The 17,627-nt window shown below is 41.6% G+C and overlaps 1 protein-coding gene across 5 annotated transcripts in view; it reads left to right on the top strand.

Annotated features, from left to right (window-relative positions):
- Positions 1-17,627, top strand: part of MPP7 (MAGUK p55 scaffold protein 7) — a 341,147-nt gene that overhangs the window by 162,301 nt on the left and 161,219 nt on the right. Inside the window, exon 1 of one of the 5 annotated variants that reach the window (XM_075587673.1) lies at positions 16,685-16,943. The exons of 3 other annotated variants lie outside the window; for them this stretch is intronic. The gene's annotated coding sequence lies outside the window, so the exon portion shown is untranslated. Of the gene's footprint in view, positions 1-16,684; positions 17,002-17,627 lie in introns of those variants that run through there. One more of the 5 variants, XM_075587672.1, reaches the window with a different exon arrangement.

Raw genomic sequence — 17,627 nt, 5'->3', positions numbered from 1 at the left:
ATCATAAAATTGATAATAAAAGTATTAGATCAAACATTTAATATTACCAAAATATCTAAAAAATAGGAAAAGGAGACGATGTTGGTTTCATGATGACCGTAATAATTCATGATACTTTAAATGTGATAACCACAAGTTTCAATGTACTGTAATTTAGGCAGAAACTAATTTCTATAAAAAAAAAAAAAACTTAATATTTAATATAAAAACTAAACCTTTGAAAAGGTCATTAGTATTATACAATAGTAATAAATACAATATACAAAAATATAATTAAAAAACCTTACCCCCATAATGGATCTAAAGTTTTAATGACCCAATTGCATTGAAAATATGTTTAAAATCAAAAAGGGACCCAAATGAAAATCTAAGTTTAACCCTAATGGTTTAAAAGTATTTATCTTGTATATCCATAGGGTTTCCTTTCGGGATAACTCCTTTTCCTTATCCCCACCTCCTCAATTGGTGGAAATGTAATATATGCCTTTTAAACAGTAACCCTTTGGGATTAGATTGATGGAGTTTAAGGTGCATAGAAACACTGAGATTCCAGACCCATTTTTACATTTCGGACATACTCTAGCACTCTGACTTTGAGTTGCCTAATGGTGCGGCCCACATATTTTAGGCCACAAGGGCTTTCCAAATGATAAACTACAAAATTGATATTGCAGTTTATCAGACTTGATATTGTAAAGATTTCTCCAGTAACATTGGATTTAAAATCCTTCACTTTATTTATACTATGTTCACAGGCCTTGCAGTGCAGGCATGTGAAAAAGCCTTTGGGATGCCTCTCTAGCCACATTAGTTTTTGCTCAGTACTTCCAATCCTATTTTTATTCTGTCTTAATACTCTAGGTGCAATTTTGTCTCTTAAATTAGGACCCTTAGAAAAGACTATTTGGAATGTATTAGGTAGAAACTTATTTAAAATTGGGTCTTGTTTTTAGATATTCCAATGATTATTTAAAATGGTTTTAATCTTAATGGATTTCGTATTATGTTGAGTAATAAACGAAATCCAATTGCCCAGTTTATTTTTGGAATTGTCCTGTTTTTTAGCTTTAGTTTTTAAGTACTCTTTCCACTCTGGTTCACTAACTTTATGAATAGCATTGTCTAACCGCCTTTCATCATACGTCTTCTTCAAAAATCTTTGTTTCATGAGTGAAGACTGTTCCTGACAAATAATGTCTGATGTACAGTTTCTTTTTACCGTTCGTAGCTGCCTATAGGGAATGTTATTAAGCCAGTCCGATGTATATATGTGTTGCAGTCTACATGCTTAAAGTGTGTTTTGCAATTGACCTTCTGGTTTTCAACAGAGATGTAAATCGAGGAACTGGATATCAGTTTTGCTCATGTTGTGAGTGAACTTAAGGTTCAGATCGTTACAATTTAAACGCTCTATAAAACTGATAGCCTCTTCCGCCCTTCCTCTCCATACAAAAATAACATCTATATACCGATGCCAGAGGACCGTGCCAAGAACACCATTCACCCGGACATTGTCCTCCTCCCAGGTGCCCATGACATGCCCATAGGCTAGCATAACTTGGCGCAAACCTGGTGCCCATGGCCATACCACATATCTGTAAATAAAAATGTTAATTGAACCAAAAATAATTGTTCTTTAAGATAACCTTTTTGTTATCAGGAAAAGAGTTTATCTGTTCTTGCATAGGGGAATGGTCTTTATTCAATATCCGTTCTATAGCTTTCAAACCTTTACTGTGATCACTTCTCGTATACAGAGCAGTAACGTCATATGTGTCAAAGAAAAAAATCTTTTTCCCAATCCAATTGATCAAAAATATTGATCACTTGAGTTGTATCCCTGATATCCCGTAGACCGGCTGTGAGTACTTCAGTTCACAAATATGGTACTGAACAGCAATATTTCACTCATTTGCACCTTCATTATTTGTTAAGCAATGAAGACCTGCTGCAATTAGAACAACAATAATTTGCAGATCAAGAGGCACAACAATCTGTTGAAGTGATTCCTCCTTGTAAATCCTTAACAACAAAACTGTTGTGTTGCGTTTAAGCACATTGTTGGTGCTTTGGCTATCTTTTAGGAAATTGACCCCAACATTGAACGCAGCTCTTCAGTCAGTCGAGGGATGTTCAACCTAAGGCCTAGTCCAGGGTGGTGCTGAGCGGGCGTACGTGCGCTCACGCTGGACCCGTTGCGACAATGCACGTGGCCTGCGTGAGCGGGCGGGCGCGCCTGCTTGGCGCTCAGCCGCTTGCCGAGCAAGCAAAATTGATTTTGCTGCTCACAAGTGCGTCATGTGAGCGGTTCGCCCAATGAGGGCGAACCAGCTCCGTAACGTCGGGGCCGCGCCCCCAGACGCACGCGCACCTAGCCGGCCAGGAAAAGCACGGCCGAGCTGGGCGCATCACCAGCGTGCCGTTCCCTTCGTAGACGAGGCCTAAGCAGCTGCTACTGAGAGAAAAGGAAAGCATTTGTGCAGACTTCCTTAAAGAGCTTCTTCAAGAGAACCAAATCATCCCCTCACCAAGGACTCATGGGAGTCGTCCATCCACATCCCCTCCAAGAAGTCCTTCCAAATCCCCTATGTAAATTCCTTCAAAATCTGCTCAAGATACCCGCCAATCACCTTCTTCCTTCCTCCAATGATTGATATTGCTTATAATGTACTGTATATAATTTTATTATATACTATTCGATAAATATAACTTTTATACATCATAATCACTGTATGTACTACATATATTATTCCCTGAGTATAATATTATGGGCCATTGTGTATTAAAAAGGCCTTCTTGACATTGGTCTGGAACATAGCCTCAATGTATAACATTGATCCTATGGGAAAATGGGTTTCGCTTTCCGACACTTCACTATTCAACGCTATTTTAAATAATGCCTTGTCCGATAACCGAGGATTGCCTGGTCTGTATTTCTTGACTTGCAAAATAAGGAAGAGACAGTTTAGAAACAGTGATGGCAATCAAGTGAATTCCTCATAGATAAATATAGCTAAATTGCATTACACTTAACAGTTTAATCCGTCTAATGGTAAAATATCTTTATTTTTTATTTTTTTTATGTTGCCTTTTAAGACGCCTTTTCGGGTTTCTAAAAATATTTCCATTTTTATGCAGTAGGGCTAAATAGTCTAGTGTTTGGTTTTGAAATACTATGGAATGGTTTAAGTCGGGGGTTGTCCACTCCAGTCCTCAAGAGCTACCATCAGGTCCGGTGTTCAGGATATCCCTGCTTCAGCAAAGGTGGCTCAATCACTGGCTCAGTCTTCAACTGAGCCACTGATTGAGCTACCTGTGCTGAAGCAGGGATATCTTGTACACCTGACTTGATGGTATTTCTTGAGGACTGGAGTTGGATAGCCCCAAGCTAAAGGCTTCTTCTCTGCCTTCTGCCTCATGCATGTTTGCATTTTGTTTTATTGCCGGCAGCAAATTAAAATATGCTGCTTGAGATAAAGTAGAAGAAAGACTGAAGAGCCGGTGGATTGTAGACTGCCAATGGCCAGGTGCTGGTAGATACAGACTCTCCATACATATGGTTCTGCCTCCTTCCTAAAGCTTCCTCTGCCATTTGGTTTCTGATGGTAAATTCAGCTACTACGCTGGAGCTTTATTAATCATGCTCTAAAGAGATTATTACTTACAGTAATATTTTCAAAGCATTATAAGAGTGGTGAATATTTTTATAATTTCCAAATAGTATCTCTAAAGGACTAGTGAAAAAGGTGGGTATAAGCGGCACACCACTGCCGATAATAAAAATTAAAGAGTATTACCTTTTGGTGCTCACCTTCTGCTAATCCCGGAGTCTCAATGCTGGATCCAAGAATTGGTTTGAAGAAAGGACAGTTGGTCCTGAAACGTCACTGTGCTCACTGGCTCTGATGTATTGAATACAAATAGAAGTTGTTTGGACTTGATCCTAGTCTTTTGTGTGCTTCTTCTAACCTACCTTTTATAACATCTCTAAAGGAGTAATTGGGGAGACTGAACGTTTAAATGTACAAAATAAAAACGTATCCCTCTCCCTGTGGATATTAGTTGTAACATAATCCCTGTTCCTCCCTCCTTTGTCAGGACAAAGTCATCATGAAGCATGTCTAGTAGTTTTCTCTGATGTCCTTCCCCATATGAAATGTTTTGGGTCATTGAAAGAATGTCTGTCCAAGTACAGTGGGATTATGTTGTGAAAGTTAATTATTAAGAGTGCCATCCGTAACTCTTTTTGTGATGTCTCTGGGGGAGAAAAAACTCCTAGAAAATAATCAAATCTGCATCTCTTGCTGGCAAAGGGAGAGACTTGGGCCCATTTTTGCTATGTGTTTAAATATCCACAGGATGCTAGGCATATAATTGGCAAGAAACTATGATGTACATTTCCTGACTCTTAATGCCCTAAGAAGCTCTCACCTTCTACCATCTGTTTTCCTGTTTCCATGGACAGGCTTTTATTTTATTTTGATCATTTCTGTGGTGGTATTGCTGACATTTTAAGTGTGAGAAGTTGGTTATGAAGTGTCCGTTTTTGCATGAATGCTTCAAAACAGCTCTCAACTAGGAGGCATATTTCAACTAAGGTTCATGTCAAGACTCTAAAATTAGTTCTTGCAACCATGGAATGCATAGAGCAGGGGAGGCCATCTCCAGTCCTCAAGGGCCACCATCAAGCCAGGTTTTAAGGATATTCCTGCTTCAGTACAGGTTGCTCAATCACTGACTCAGACCTTGACTGACTGTGCTGAAGAAGGGATATCCTTTAAACCTGACCTGTTGGTTGGTGGTCCTTGAGGGTTGGAGTTGGTCACCCTGGTATAGAGCATCTGAGAGCTGTCTTTATTAAGATTTTTATTTAAAGTCTAATCAAAATAATATTACAGTGGGGAGTGAGAGAACAGACTAACAGTATTGCTTTCTCCTTACGCATTTCGCAATGTCACAACGCTTTGTCGAGTTTATAGATGACCACAGTCAGGCAGCAATAATTGCTTTGAATCCCTTGTTAGTCACACTTCCTCTGACGGAAGTACATGACGTCCCGAAACGCGTAAGGAACAAGCTCTGCTGTTAGTTTGTTCTCTCCCACGCCATGCGTAGTTTTATTTTATTGAGATACTAGAGGAAAAGTTTAAATGAAGGCGGCTTTTGGATGCTCTTACCATTCCACAGTTGTAATAAGCTGCCATTGAAAGAGAGGATATGAAAACCTGCCATCTTCCTTCTGGATTACTTCAGAGTATATATTTATTTATGCTCAGACTAGTCCTTCACGGTTACCAAGAGGCCAGGATTCCAGGGCAATCAATAGTTAAGAGTGAAACAAAGAACTATGGACAGCGTCTGAATAGATTGTATTAAATGTATAATATTGGTGTACCCTAGGGCATGGGTGCTCAAAGTGCAGTACACTTATATAGTCCCAAAGTCATTAATACTGATGATTGTATAATTGATACCATAGATATCAATCACCAGTATTAATGATTTTGGGACTATAGAAGTGTACTGCACGACCGTAGTGATATCCCCTGATGAAGTTGTGACATCATGACGAAACACGTAGGGACGTTGCCAATATGTATCGTGTCACCACGCCAAAAAAGACAGAGATACTGCTGCGACACACTTTATTCGAGCAAATACCCAGTATGTACCTGTCAGATACCTGGAATGCGCCGCTCCTCACCTCTGACAAGCCCCGTTGCGTTTGCCTTCCCAGCCATGGTTCATGCCTGGCTGATGGGCGGCTGATCTGTTAAATGATAATGATTAGGATTTAATAGGCTGCAATGCTTCGCGTGTCTACCAGATGGCATAAATTCATGAATTGTAATGCAGTATATATATATATATATATACTGTGCAGTATTGCAGCCAGCGGGAATAAAATGCTTCAATCCCTGCCTGGAAAATAACGCTATGCACTCGGGCAGAAAACAGTCACAAACCTCAATACACCCGAGTATACCCGAATTCGTGGGACTAGCCGAGCTCGAATAAAGTGTGTCGCCAGTGTATAGTGGCAAGGAGGAACCAGAAAACTTGCTGGAGGAGCCAATTTGGAGGCGACACCACTTGTTCCGGTTTTCCGATTGTTGCCAGCGTCTGAGTGTGGGTCTTCACCTTCCAATTCGCCTGCTGACTGAGCATAATATACCTTATTTCTTTCGACTTTGTTTGAGTGTGATACTTTTAATCTGTCCAGATGACTAAATTGTTTCTCGGATTTTACACATGGAGTGTGCGCTTGATCTTCTCTCTTTTACAATAAATACTTTAGTTGATCATTATTGCTACGTTTAAAAAAAAAATGTTTAAAGCAAGTTCCATGGAGCAAATGTTTGGGGACCTAGAAGATGACGTTGCAGAACTTGTGTTGGTGACCCCTGCATTGTAGAGCAATGCATAATGCAGGCCCATCTAGCAACAGTTTGATTAAAATCTTTGTGATATAATGCCTAAATATATCATATATATATATATATATATATATATATATATATGTATATATATATATATATATATATATATACATATACATATACACATACACATACACATACACATACACATACACATACACATACACATACACATACACATACACATACACACACACACACACACACACACACACACACACACACTGATGCTGGGTGCACACAAACATATCTATACTCATAAAAATGTAATATATACTTATCAGAAATCCAGGTGCTAGCAGATAGACAGGGAAAACCAACCGGTCTGTAAGATATACTTAAAGATAGAATCCGCAGCACAATCTGGAGTTCCTGTGATTGCCTGATGTATTTCTAAAGATTAAATAACTTTTCATTTTGAGTGTACTGCGGATTCTATCTTTTTGTGTATGTATGAACGGTGGCCATCTTGAATATATTAAACTTATACACTTATTTATACACCCCATTGGTTCTAAATGTATCAAATTGTGCCATTATTTATATGGTGTGCACTATCCCCAATCAAGACTTTTGGAGCTGTGGACTTTACTGATACATATTGCAATTTGTTTTACACACTGTTGGCTATTGCATGCCCAATACTTGATGGATTCAGCGCACAAGTCATTCCATACAGCCACGTCATCCTTGTATATATATATTTTTATTCCTACACGATTCTCTGCACTATTTTGGTGAGCACATTAGGTGTTCCACGGTAATTGCTTCCCTGCCAGCCATTCTGCCCATCAGCCTGTTCGCGCGAACAGTTAATTCACATGGGTCATTGACTATGCGCATGCTCATTAATACATTAGTACTACTTACCAGTTTAATATATTCAAGATGGCCACCGTTCTCCCTGTGATAGGTTGCTTGTAGGGCACACAGGCAGGTGATGCTAATTTTCTGTGATTGGTGTTTTATCAGCAACACTGGGGTTTTGGGCTATATATATGTACTCTGCACTGCATTCATTGCACCACCTTAAGAAAGGTCCCACTGGGGGACCGAAATGTCGGTTTATGTGTCTTTCAATACAAAAACTTGTGATCAAACTTACCAGAGTGCTGTCTCCTGATCTCGTGCTTCAAACGGTATCGTATGGTTTATTATTGCTTTATGGGACAAGCACCCAATTTTTTCTACTTGCAAGTGGAGTGCCGGCTGCTTCTGTGGATTCTATACAGCAGGGGCCCGCCGTATAGTGAAAATCGCCGGAAAGCGGATCCGGCGATTTTCAGTTCTGTGCATGCACAGAACGGCGATTTCGCCGTTCTGCGCATGCGCGGCCTATGGTCTGCGCATGCAAACTACGGTATGCGCGCGCAGACACCGGTCTGCGCATGCGCACCCGCCCGTTCTGTGCATGCGCGACTGGGAATCAAAGATGGCGGCCCCCTTCTCGGTGCCGCCGTATCGGCGGATCGCTGAAAACCGAAGCGCCGAGAAGCGGGGCCCTGCTGTATATATATATTTATAGGAAAGGAGGAGGAGGGGGCGGGGGGGGGGAGAAAGGGGGAGGGGGGGTGAAAATTCACTCACAAAGGTAGGTGAATAAAGGCAATGTGTGATAAAATCACTGCCAATCTGGTCAGTCAGCATGTAGAATCAGCAGTTCAACTCTCACTTGACACTGCAGACAGATGGTAACTGATGCAAGACTCCAGAGGCTCCTTTCGACAGGCAAAAACAAAGTTTGTGGAGGTCAAATGGTGTCTCCTACAGCAGCTGACCACATTGTTGATCTGCGCTCGATGCGGCCAGTCATGCGCATGCGTGGTGACGTAATGCCGCTCCCTGACTCACGTAACTACGCCTTTCTCAAAGGGAAAGTGAGAGTTTGTGAGAGACTTTCTTTGTCAAGTGAGAGTTGGACTGTTGATTCTACATGCTGACTGACCAGATTGGCGGTGATTTTATCACACATTGCCTTTATTCACCTACCTTTGTGAGGGAATTTTCACCCCCCCTTCCCCTTTCTCCCCCCCCCCCCCGCCCCCTCCTCCTTTCCTATAAATATATATATACAGCAGGGCCCCGCTTCTCGGCGCTTCGCTTTGCATGCACAGAACTGAAAATCGCCGGATCCGCTTTCCGGCGATTTTCACTATACGGCGGGCCCCTGCTGTATAGAATCCACAGAAGCAGCCGGCAACACCAGCAAACATTTTTTTTATTTTTTTTTTACTTTCTTTTTATTGGATTTTGCATATATCTTATACACTCAAAATATCAATGCCATAACTGGTTAGACAAAATCTTTTTAGGACATACAACATATAACAGACCACGTGATGGGGAGACAACAAGACAAGAACCACTGAGGGAGGGGGGGGGAAAGGGGGGGTTCAGGAAGGGTATGTCAAGCCTCTACCCATTCGCTTCCAACTGGTGTTCGCCATTTATGCATTCCCATTTTCTTGTATCCACTTGTGCTGTATTGCTCGCGTGTTACTGGATCCATGTAGGGGTGCCTACTGTCAAGTCTTCGTGTCTTGTCATGTCCACATCCCGCACTCCCCACCCAAGGAGGACTCACTTTATTCTATCACAGCCAAATTGTGGCATCGCTCACCCCTGGAACATTTTTAACTCCTTGTTTGTACTTGATACTATTCTTTGTTGGATATTTTCAATACACACTCCATTGAAGCAATGGACGTAGATTGTAAGCGCCACGGGGCAAGGACCTGTGCCTGCAAAATGTCTCTGTAAAGCGCTGCGTACAACTAGCAGCGCTATACAAGAACATGCTATTATTATTATTATATTTTTACCTATCTTCTGTGATTAAAATCTGTTATATTTTATGGTGCCCTTGTTTTCTGGACTTCTAACCTTCCCAGGATACATTTTCTTAAAGTACTTAGAACTATTGCGTGTTTTTTTTGTTTAACAATTTGCTCGTGTGTGTGTGAACTGTACCTTTAATTTTACTCTATACACAATATTTTATATTTCAGATGACATTGAACAAAGGGTGCGTTGCTGCTGATTGGTACACTTAAAGAGGGACAGATGTTGAACAGCATCCCTTTTGGACCCAAGCAAGTTTAATTGACTTAGCGTATTGTAGCAAAGCACGAGCCAGGAATTTCAACCTACATTCTTCTGGTAACGATTAAGGATAATGCACAGATTCATAGGAAACCAGACTTTAGTAGTTCTTTGAAAACAAGTGTCTAAATATGTGTCTGCTAAACTTTAAAGGTCGTCTAGTACGGCAACAACCTCATGGAGGAATGGTATTAATTCTTATTACTTAAAGACCATCGTTTTGCAAAAGCTTGGCCGTTGCAAAAAAAGCAGAAGAATAATACGTACAGTAGCAAGAAGCACAACGGACCATGAACAGTTTTATTCAGTAGCCACTAGGTGGCACTGAATTACTAAATCAAATCCTGCCATACATCCATGTACGTTCTTCTGATGGATGATGTTTTTCATGGTAACAGGCAAAGTTCAGAAGCAAGACAGGTTGTTAATTCTCTTTCTGATTTAATAGCCATTTGTCAGTATTCGCATAGCCCTTGGGATGTTTCCTGATCATATCATTGCTGGCCCCCGGAAACCAATTGCTGCTGAGTCGCAGGGTTGACAAGCTCAGAAGACGGGGAGAGGACGTCCTCTTCTCGTCAGGACAATAGGTAACGTCAGTCATGCAAACTCTTTCCTGGTGCCCACAAAATGGGTATTAAAGGGCTGGTTGTAAATGCAGTGACATGCATTCTAAGTCGTTCTGAAACCTCTTGAAAAAATCACAACACATGTAGGCCCTGCTGTAAGGAAGAAGAACTGTGTGCTAAACTCTGTTCAGTGTTCTAACAGGGGCAAGACACAATTGAAAAGGCCCGAGATTGGACATGGGGTAGCAAATTCCAGTCTTCAAAAGCCACAAACAGGTCAGGTTTTCAGGGTATCCCAGCTCAGCACCAGTGGCTCAATTAGATGCTCAGTCTTGGACTGAGCCACTGATTAAGCCACCTGTGCTGAAGCAGGGATATCCTGAAAATATGACCTGTTGGTGGCCCTTAAGGACTGGAGTTGGCTACCCTTGGATTAGACCCTTTCAGTGATTTCCCTAAAAGAGCGCCATTGCTCTTCTCATTCCTGTGCTAATAAAATATGCAGCTGGAAATTATTTAACCAGGAGCCCAAACAAACTTGCATCCCAAGTGCCCCAGTTCAGGACCTTTTAAATGTTTTGTTCAGAGGCCCTTCGAATACTGCCCATGTGATGATTGTGTGATTTAGAAATACTTTGTTCCCTCACTTCTTCGCCGAATAGTAATGTTGAGAGTTAAGCCGTAGGCTCGACCTAAAGGCTCATGTCATTATTAGATTAAACCAGCCTTCTGTGCTGATCACCGTTTACTTTTTTCATTTCTGTTGAGCGATCTCCTTTTGCCCTTTTTAGTTTGAAATATCGAGTTTCTGGGAGGTTAAAATGAAGCTTTCCCCAGAGCTCATTGCAGTCTAAAGGCACCAGTGGTAACCTCAGAAGCTAGAAATTAAAAAATCATGTTTTTCAACACTGAAAACAAGCACACACAGCAGGACATTCTCCGGGGCAGTCTACTAATATTATACGAGTTAAACTTGGGCTTCTAGAGTGGATTGCTGCTTTCAAGTTACCCTCTTCACTGTCTTTATTTGCAATGCACAGTACAGCCCTTTGGCAAAGACTTGGTTTAATTTTAAGAAAAAAAGCAACAATTTATTTTCGGGAAGTCTTATGATTTACGGTGTGCTATTGCATACTTAGGCTAATGCCCTCAATTTCTTTTGAATAGAACCCTTCGTTTCCTTCTCCCTTCTTTTCCTTGTTGTCTGCCACAGAGCTGCTCTGTAATGAGCTGCGTAGATGCAGCATATCAACCATTATCACAGGAGTAAAATGCCAACTCTCATACACTGTTCAGCCGCACAGGGAGTCCGAAAATATCGAATAAACCAACAAGCAATCCATTAAATATGTTTGGAATAGTTCATGCAGTAACATTTTAGGGGGGGGGGGGTGGGGGTGTCTTGCTGGAAAGGGGCAAGAACATTTACTTTGCCACTAGTGTAATTCTTTTGGCTTGCTTCTAGATTTCCTCTGCCCCCTCAAGGGAACCTCCTTCCTTTAAGCAATTGAAAGGTCTTGTTTCTATTGACTAAATGTAACCTTGAATTAAGGCTCGCTGCACTTAATGGCTGCATTCATATGTTTCTGTGCCTTAATAGCCCTTAATATTGTATACATGTGCTAGGAAAAAAAATATTATTGGGCAACATTGCATGGAATGTGGAAGACTGGAGCCATAGATTTGTCTTTGGAGCAGTCATAGTTCAGGAACGTATGCGTCCGGTCTTAAAAAAGTGCAGTCGCTCCAAATACCAAAGTAAACCAGTCAGTGGGTAGCCAAGCGAGGTGCCACCATTTAATTCTGTCTTTACCGGTGCAGTTAAACTGTGATGCGCACTTAACATATATATGATCAGCATGTACCAAACTCTGGTTCAGTCATCAGTTGGTTTGGAGGCAAAGTGAACCAGTGGGAGTGGCATTTTAAGGATAGATAAGAGACCAATAATCGCTTAGAGCAAACTTACTACAGTATTTTTTTTTTTCTTACTTTAATTTGTCACTCCTCCCAGACATTGCCTTTCTCCTATCCTGCCCCCTGCTTATCTTTATGATAGACTGGAAGGTGTGTTAATCTAGGCCAGTGGTTTCCAATCTTATTTTGGTTATGGAACCCTATGTGAAATTCTGAGGAACCTCAACTTTCTCTAACAGTGAGTCCGAGATCAGATGCATTGTAAATTCTTCTGTATTTGGTACAATTTTAAAATGACCTAAAAATAACCCTTTTTCTGATGTCCGGGGAACCCGCAGGTTCCTAGGTACCCCTGTTGAAAAAACAATGATCTATGCTATCATCACAGAACTGGACCGGGGTTGAAAATGAAAAATCAAAACAGTGACATAGTATCATTAAAAACTTCCCTTTATTTAAGGGACTAGATTAAATAGAAATGTTATTTATAATAATTGATGTGCCCTGGGGAAGTTCTAGGTGCAGCTCCTTCTTTAGATAAGTACATTAACTATGTGAAGCTGAGATGTTTGTATTCGGTGGCCTTCAACAGATTTGACCATATCCTTAAATTAGATTAGTTTGCTCACTTAATTGATCATTATATTTGAAGAAGCAATCCCCCCAGCAGCCTATGTGACTGAAACTCATATCTTGCCCCCTGGTCATGTCCTGCTCTTTCTTTTTTTTTTTTTACAGAGTTAAACATTATTATTTTCTTAATCGCTAGTATTCTTAAATGGCAAAAATGTTGACCTCCCGGACAGCTGGGGGTAATTCTATATACTCTGAAGTGGATGTCCTCGGCCAAAACAGCATGTAGAATGACCCCTTAATATTTCCGCTGCTCATATCTCCTGGACGAAACATCGGATTAAAAAAAACGAGAACCTCTCCTGAAAGGGCAAGATGAGAATTCACATAGAAGAACTGTAAAAAAGGTGATCGGAGTGGGCGGCGGCTTTAATTGGAATAATATGGATGTGATTTTGAAGCATTGGACAAACTTCTCAGGAGACTTAAGAAAAGCCTTGAAACCAAAGGGGAGAATTCATTAAAGTTTTATAAAGGTTTCACTGTTATATAGCGATTTAAGGTTTCCCCCAGATTTATTGGGGGGGGGGGAAATACTTCTATGACGCCTGGGTGAAAAATTAGAAATGACTTTATAATCTGCCAAACCCGTTCCGTAGGTGATTCCTCCAGTTGAATCCTCTATAGATTTCCTGGAAGGCTGCAGCAATGCACACCCATTGTGATCCTCATGCATGGGAAAGATAAGGAAAGCAGGACATCCTGCAATGGTGTATTACCCTTGATAATGATCAGTGGAGAACAAGGGCGGAGGTGTTCGAAACCATATATTTAATAAAGATAAGACAATAAAAAGATTGCCACAGCAATCTAAAAATAAAAAATATATAACAATCTGCATGGATGGCTCTAGGTGTAGATTCCTCCGCCTTTGAGAGACATTTACATTGACACTTCTATACAAGGGTGGACAACTCCAGTCCTCAAGGGCCACAGGTTAGGTGTTCTGGAGATCCCTGCTTCAGCACAGGTGGCTCAATCAGTGACTCGGTCAAAGACTGCACCACCTGTGCTGAAGCAGGGATATCCTGAAATCCTGACCTGTTGGCAGGATTGCACCCTTCTGTTGAATGCTAACCTATAGACTTTTTCCAATTCAATTTCAAGAAATGTAATCACATATTTATAGACATATTAGTTGGGCTCCCCCCCCCACTGCCTGATCGTGATACAATATAAATGTGAATAGAAACACGCAAAAATACTTGCATATTTCAAAAATTTTAAAACTGCAAAACATGACAAATTTTATGTTTTTTTTTTTAAATAAATAAATCAGTGTAGTATAATAACATAATAACATAGGGTGCAACTCTCACCCCCCCCCCATATCTCATCACTCACCCCCTCCTCATCCTCTCACCCCCGCCTCCTCATCCCATCATCTCCTCATCTCACCCCCTCCTCTCACCTTTCTCCTCCTCATCTCATCCTCTCAACAATGCCTACCTGGCTTCGGTGGTGGTGGAGGAGGAGGACCGCGGCAGTGGAGCAGAGCGGTGGCAGAGGACGGCAGCAGGAGTAGAGGACGGAGGACCACCAGAGTGGCGCTGCGCTGCAGAAGAGTTGGACGGCAGAAGCAAACTTGAAGCAGAGCAGCAGAGGGGGAAGAGCGCACTGTAGCAGCGGCAAACACCGGAAGTCAGTGAAGGCTTCCGGGTCGGACCACTGGGGCACGCTCCACCCCAGCCATCATCCTGTGCCGTCCTCCTGTGCTCCACCGTCCAACTCCTCTGCTGTCCTACGCCGCTCTGGTGGTCCCCTGTTCTAGTAGAGTAGATGGTCAAAGTATTTTTGTGACTAAAAATATACAAAATCTGTTTTGGCCAGAGATTTCAAATCTAAACCCATAGCTTGGAGATACGTAACCGAAACCCGTAGTCTCCGGGTCAAACCCGGGGTGATGGCGACCCTGCCTGTTAGTGACCATTGAGGACTGAAGTTGCACACCCCCCCCTCCCATCCTCACTCCCCCTTTTCTATACAGTAAAATATATATATTTAATTAGGCTTTGCTGTGATAAAAGGAATATTTGCCCCTCCCATAGCTCACTAAAGTTGGATTGTAGTACATTATCTCAACAACAATAAAAAATAGCATTTTTGATGGCTACCACTGCCATCTGAAAACTTTCCAATACAAAGTGTGTTCTCGTTTACAACCCTCTGCATAGAGCAATTGAAACATTGCTTGGCAGTCTAAGAAGGACATTTAAGGATGAATTGTGTGTGTCAACCGATCTACCTCTTGCAGAGACTCATTAGACAGGCAGCAGAGAGAAACTTGTATTACTACTGACCATACAGTGTGTTTTTTTTTTTAAATGTTTTATTTTTTTTAAAGTGCTGTTCCAAATGCATAATAATGTACAAACTTCACAGACAAATCGGGAAGAAAAAGCACATGATTAGATAATGTATGAGGCCAGAAAATCAGTCATGTCGTTTATATTTATGTGGTCATTATTCAGAAGATTCTACAACAAAATATAATCTAAGGAGCCTGTGAAATTGAGTATATTTGTACAAATCCAGTACGAACATTGGAGTACAATTGAATGCTATTTCAAACCATGCTGGTCTGGGTTCAACCTCCATGCACATCGAATTGGGATCCAGTTTAGAAACCATTTGGTATTTCTTATTCTGCATTTAGGGATGAAGACACGTGTTCATTATTATTAGAAGACACTCCTATTATTATTAGGAGAAGTAGTAGTTTTGTTGGATCTATTGTACTAGGAATTACCCAAAGAACACACACACTGTGAAATGCTTTGCCTCCAGAAACATGAAGTACTCACAGCATTTTTTTTAGGGATGTCATTCAAACTCTGGGAAAAGTGCAGACACAGTAGGAGTATAAGTGCGTGTAATAAGTCATGGAGGTCAAGTGCATCTGGTGTCAACTGTGTAGGCGTAAAGGTCATAAGATGCACCTTTTAAGACGTGAGTTTTTAAGTGGTCTTTACCAATAGAAGAGAAGGTGCTGCTCAAGTATTAAGTTGGAAAGAGTTCCATAGATGGGGAAAGATGAATGAAAGTTTGGCATGAGGGCCATAGAGCTAAAAGGTGCAAAGATGAGACATCCTTGGGTCGAGCATAAGAGGCGAGCAAGGGTGTAACGAGAGATCAGAGTTAATGTGTATGGAGGTGCAGAGGACTGGAGAGAGACTTCAAGGAAAGAAGGATAATGTTCTAGTATGTAAGGAGATCAATAGGAAGCCAGCAGATCGATTTCAGGAGGTCAGAAGCAGATCTAAGTCTAAAAGAGCATTATTTTAACAATTTTAATTAAGGTAAATTGGGTTGTTATATGCTTCACTGATCGTACTTTTTGCCAGATTTTCACGGCCTTTAATCCTGCTGTGTGTATGCTTTGTGAATTCATTTTATATGTCAGTGTTAAACATCTCTTTTTATGTGAGGTATAAGTGGTGTGTATTTTTACAGTAATAATGCTTGAACTTTGCAGTGTGGTTATAGCAGCTGCTCTCATTAACTGAGAAATATTTCCCATCACATGTTCAGTTTCTGCTTTCTTTGGACACAGTGCAGATTCGACTGTCACTCACTGTCATTGGGGTGATTTCCATGTATGGCTTCGCTAATTTTATGGGTCGTACAATCCGGTAATAGGGGTTCATTTTAAGGGTGAAATCGCTTAGCTACGTAACACATTTTCCATCATTTCTAATCGTGGTTTCACAATGTCTCTTTAAAGCAGGAATACTACATTTCCCTTTTTTTTTTGTATTATTATTATTTTATATGTATAGCCTGGGTCCCCCTGGTCCCCTGTTTGTCCCCTTACCTTTCCATAGGCAGCGGAGGCTGGGGAGAGTGCGGGGGGGATGCGCAGAAGGAAGCGCAAGCGGCGGCCATTAGGAGTATAGCACAGCAGGGGAACTACAAGTTCCAGCAGCCTCAGGGGCTGCAGACCACATGTTGCCAGGCAACCAATAGGTCTAAGAGATGCATGGTAATTAGAATTCTGACAGTTGGGGTTCTGACAGTTAGAACGACTGACAGTTGGAGCCAGGACAGAGAAAGGGAAGGTAGGGTCTGGGTGTCGGTGGCATCCAGACTAGGCCAGATTAACCCTTTAGGTCCAAGATTGGCCTAATCAGATTGTGGCCCTTACAGGGAAACTCCTAGCTAGAGACATTTCACCTGGAGCTGTATAAAGTTAGTATATAGTGCCATTTGAAGACGCCGCACAGCGATTTGCGGACTTTGGTCTGGGGCAGGACCACCACCGCACTATCATAGACCATCAAAGGTGAGACCCTCCACACACAGAGGCTTCGCTGACATCGACGTCGCTGGATCAGTGGCAGGTACCTCACAACGTGCACCAACTATAACACTTTCAGTTAATCTGGACAGCGCTGTCTCACACATTGAGTGGGTTGACTCTTGTGGACACTAGGCTGGTTGGGTGCCATGGGACACCTCAGTACTTTGGGGAAATCCCATTAGGGGAGTTGGAGGACATGGTGGGGCTACCGCCATATGAGGCCTATATTGTATGTGGGTTAATGATATATCTAGTTGTACCTGTGTCCAGTACTGTAAACTGTTATTAAATACAAGTGTGGGATCTTATTGCATTGGGTCCTGTGAAGGGGTTATCCGGTGCTGTCAGGATGCCTCACAGGTGGAGGCGCTGTCACCAGACGGATCAGGTACACCCCGGGCTCCCAGCAGCGAAGGTTGAGTCCTCCTGTGAGCCACAGGTAAAGCACAACACACTCAGTAGCCACCACATTTCCCATAGGGTGTGGGGAAAAGCGCTACATATGTAAAGCATGTGTCAATGTATAGTTTTGCATTGCCAAAGCTGCCAATCGTTTGGTGCTCATGTTGTAAATCTGTAAAAATCCTGATTGTGTGACTAACGAAATGGCCACCTTCTAACTTTTTGTACGGCAGTTTGTGAAATGCTGCAGCTGATATGTAAAAT

This window comes from Ascaphus truei, chromosome 2 (assembly GCF_040206685.1).
Source record: "Ascaphus truei isolate aAscTru1 chromosome 2, aAscTru1.hap1, whole genome shotgun sequence".
Lineage (NCBI taxonomy): Eukaryota > Metazoa > Chordata > Amphibia > Anura > Ascaphidae > Ascaphus > Ascaphus truei.
Note: the sequence above shows the minus strand (reverse complement) of the source record. Positions and strands in the feature narration are given on the sequence as shown.